We start from the raw sequence: 4,413 nt of genomic DNA, 5'->3' as shown, positions 1-4,413 counted from the left end.
ATAGTCCAAGTATATGTAGATGATATAATTTTTAGTTCAACAAACTTAGAATTTTTGTGAAAGTTTATAACCTTAATAGAATAAGAATTTGAAATGAGCTTAGTAGGTAAACTAACATATTTCTTAGGTTTACAAATTAGACAAACAAATGAAGAAAATTATGTTTATCAATAAAATACACCAAATAATTACTTAAAAAATTTGGAATAGAAAATAATAAGGAAATAAAAATATCAATGGCAACTAACATTACTTTAGATAGTGATTCAAATGGAAAATCAGTAGATCTAAAATATTATAGGAGTGCAATAGGCAACCTCTTATACTTAACTATAAGTCAACCTGATATTTTATTTACAGTTAGTATGTGTGCTAGATATCAAAAATGTGCTAAAGAATCTCACTTAACTAATGTAAAAAGAATTTTTAGATACTTGAAAGGCACACCAAATGTTGGAATTTGGTATCCTAGAACACCTAATTTTGAACTTATAGGTTATTTTGAGTCAAACTATGTTGGTTGTAAACTAGATTAAAAAAGTACAAATAATGGATGTCAACTACTTGACCCATCACTTGTCAGCTGGTTTAGTAGAAAATAATACTATGTTGCTTTATCTACTACTGAAGTAGAGTACATAGCAATGACCGAGTGTGTGACACAATTATTATGGATGATGCACACATTAAAAGACTTTAACTTAGAACATAAAAATATAAAAATCTTTATTGATAATATAAGTTTAATTAACTTAACTAAGAATCCAGTGCATCATTCAAGAATCAAACATATTGAAATCAAACATTACTTCATTAGAGATCACATCGCCAAAGGAGATATTGAACTCAACTATGTTGAGTCAAAGTCAAATCTGGCAGACATCTTCACTAAGTCACTGCCAGAATATGAATTTACTAACTTATGAAGAAAATTAGAAATGTGCATGATAGACTAGGACTCTTATTATCAAAAATATTTCAAGTAATTTGCAAATTCTAGGCCACTCTTATTTTTTAATCCTTTAAAAAATTCCCATTTCTCTAGTATTTCAAAACTTGTTTTGGCCTTAGTATAGGATGAACTCGTAGAAAGCATGATCCTATATATCTAGGCAATGAACATCTCACAAATACATTAGGTCTACCATGATTGTGTATTCAAAAGCTTAGAATGGTATCATGTCACGCCCCAGGTAGTCCCTGTCCGAAGAAATTTCGGCAGCATCTCCCCTGTACGGCGGACAATATGAATCTCAGTATACATATATCCATACCTCGGCCACACTCGGCCGGAACAATACACACAAATAGTAAACAATCCACGCAGTTATATTTAACGAAAAGATGATATAGAAATCAATGAAGATATACGTACACATCCTACTCCACTACAACGAAGAAATGAAATCCACGGAGTAATGAAATATTCGCAGCGGAAAACAAAGTAGCAAACCCGAATGTTCGATATAAAGTCCACAATACAACCCACATCACAAGTATACGAATAAAAGCGAATACAGAAAACGATATCTAGAAATCTTCGCGACAAAGGGCCTAGCGACTGGAATCTCTCCTGACGGCCTCAACCTGAAAAATAGTAACAACGGGGTGAGTTCAAAGAACTCAGCAGGTAAACCAATAGACATGTACAGCAATATATATCCACCAGTAATAGCCTAAGGTACAGTCTCCTAAACCATGGGATCAAGAGTACAGTTCTCTAACCATACAACCTACGGTATAGTCTCCTAACAGAATAACAGATATGCATAGCCGAAATAAACTGTAGTAACCAGCAATAGGCATAAGTACAGTCTATAGCAAGAATAATAAGAAAATGCATAACTGAAATAAATCAGTACTCACCTGCGAGGCTTGTGCAACTGACTGTAAACATACACGGATAAAAATAGTGAGCAAAAGCATATAACTCAGATGCATGTCAATCATATGCATCACCAAAATGCATCAATCATAATTAATGCAATCTGTGCATATGATGCAATATGACATGGTCACCCCTGACGCCAGTCAGAATCTCACACACAATGGTGAGACCGCGTGGGTAGGGCTGTGACACCGTGCACTCTGCCGTCACTACCCCTGAAGAGTGACCGAGTGGACGGGATGCACCAGAGTACACCTATCCTCCAACCTCACTATAGGAGGGAGCGCCATGCTCTCATCTCCCGGTACACAATGACGGGGAGGGACCCCGGTGTGCTACCACGCTGCCTATCACACTACCCATGAGTGGAGCCTCCAGCGGAGCACCACCGAGCAACCTACACACCCTATGTGCTGTGCCACTACCCATGCAGTGGTCACGTGGTGCGCAGGTCAATGTAGTCGGCCGACGAGCTCAACAATAATGGAGTCGTCAATCGGCCAGCATGCAATCATGCGATATGGTGCATGCGGCTACAATATATCATACCTGAACATATCCTCCATATGTGTAGATGCCAAACAGACAAACACATATATAACGATGATAATAAACAGCATAAACCAAAGACATCACATATAACAATGATGTAAGTATCATGAATCCAAGAGCATGTATCACACATGTAAAGCAACTAATCCAGTAGAGTAGAGCACTATAGATATGCATCTCTATGGTCATATATACACATGGCAAGAGATATAATATCCAATCCTGAAATAAAGCAACTAGCAGATGAAACATGTGATAGGTATCAACTAGCTAAAACCAGGGAAGAAATGATCTACTATCTACCACTAGTAAATATATATAAGCTACACATATCATAAGACATTATCAAAAGATAGGTCAAAGGGTACCCGCCTCAAATAGAAGGTACAGTCAATCAAAATCCGAAGTCAACGTCGAGACGCCTGTCTCGAATCAGAATCCTGTGTCAAACAACATATATATTTTATTTAGCTAAATCCCAATGAAATAGCTAAATAAATTTCCCCCACTAAATTAGGGCAAAACCCTAACCACCACAATCACAACTTACCAATTTAAATCTAATGGTCGATTAGGGTTAGTTACCTAATCCCTAATCATCAATTAGATTATAAATCCAACGGTTGACTAGGGTTAATTACCCTAACCCTAATCCGTTCCATTAGATTAACTCTAAGCAAATAAATCTAATCACGATATTCCAATCAACACAAAATCTACAACTAACATGTATAAAAAATCTCTTCACATACCTCGATTCACAGCCCCTATTGCTTGCTGGATCAAGGTTGCTGCTAAAATCACTTCACGATCACCTTCCCAACACCACAACAACAGGACCTCACTGCTCTAATCGAGTTGCTGTTGAAACAATATATTGTTGGATCATAGAGCAATCCACAGAACAGGTCCTCACTGGAATAAACCGGATGAAGCAATGAATTAAGCTAGAATTCATTGATCAGATTAAGATTGAAGATCACATAGCACATATTAGATTACACCATGGAAATCATAGATCAAACAACACCCTAATCTTACCTCAACCGATTGTATCCAGGAGGTGTCACCCAATCCGTGACCTAAATCAGCCACAAAGAGAAGAGGATCAGATTTGATCAAGGGAACAGCAAGAACGTGATCCGATTCCTTTCCCAAACCAGAACAGAGCATTGATCCGTGAATCAACAAGAATCCGATGATGAATCAAGAGGGAAATTGACAAGACGGGTTTCAGTTGAGTCTAGCTTACCCTCGCAGACGATCGAGTGGCACAATTCCGGACTAGGGCACCTCTCTAAGCTTCGGTGGCCGATGGTGGAAGGAGACGCAATCCGACGATGCCCTGCCTCCAAGATCACTACTAGGTGATGCCGCTCGGTCCAATCCGGCCAGCAAAAAGGGTAATCACACTGTGTCCAGCGTGAGGAGCGAAGAGGAATGGTCTACCGATGGGAGACGATGCATGATCTGTCTCTCACCGTGCCCTAGCCACAGCGCCTTCGACGATCGGCCTCCAAATCCGCCGGACAGAACCCCCTGATCAGATCCACCTCCTCGGCACCGTCGAGCTCCGGTGATGAGTCTCCTTCGGCCTTGGCTTCGAGTGATCCGCGAGAGAGGAACAGAGAAGAAGAGGGGAGGTCGGCTCGCGTCGGGGCAGAGAGGGGAGGAGATCGGGGAAAGAGAAGGATCGGCGATGGGGTTTGGGGGAGAAGAGAAATAAAGGAAATGAATTTATATATTAACACATTTCCTCACTTAAACGGGTATCCTAAACAGGCTTTATCCGAACCCAAAGTTGATCCCCTCAAAACCCTCCGTACGAGCTCCGAAAAATTCCCATAAAATTTCTAAAAATTCCGGAAAAATTCTATAAGGCTATTTCCCAAATAACCTTATTTATTTAAATTTTTCCGAGATCTCACATCCTCCCCTACTAATAAAAATTTGGTCCCCAAATTTCGCTTTAA

General features: G+C 39.4%; 1 long non-coding RNA gene across 2 annotated transcripts; it reads right to left on the bottom strand.

Moving 5' to 3' along the window:
- Nucleotides 1–1,550: 1,550 nt before the first annotated feature.
- Nucleotides 1,551–4,142, bottom strand: LOC122007506. Of its 2 annotated transcripts, none has more exons than XR_006119001.1 (4): nucleotides 3,693–4,142; nucleotides 3,482–3,522; nucleotides 3,193–3,355; nucleotides 1,551–1,587 (listed from the first exon to the last, which is right to left on the bottom strand). It is a non-coding gene; the product is annotated as an uncharacterized LOC122007506 (long non-coding RNA). The 2 variants fall into 2 exon arrangements; XR_006119004.1 differs by lacking the exon at nucleotides 1,551–1,587 and adding an exon at nucleotides 2,820–2,880.
- Between the last annotated feature and the right edge of the window lie 271 nt (nucleotides 4,143–4,413).

Source organism: Zingiber officinale, chromosome 1A (genome assembly GCF_018446385.1).
Source record: "Zingiber officinale cultivar Zhangliang chromosome 1A, Zo_v1.1, whole genome shotgun sequence".
Classification (NCBI taxonomy): Eukaryota; Viridiplantae; Streptophyta; class Magnoliopsida; order Zingiberales; family Zingiberaceae; genus Zingiber; species Zingiber officinale.
The sequence above is the reverse complement of the archived record's forward strand: the minus strand, read 5'-3'. Positions and strand labels throughout refer to the sequence as shown.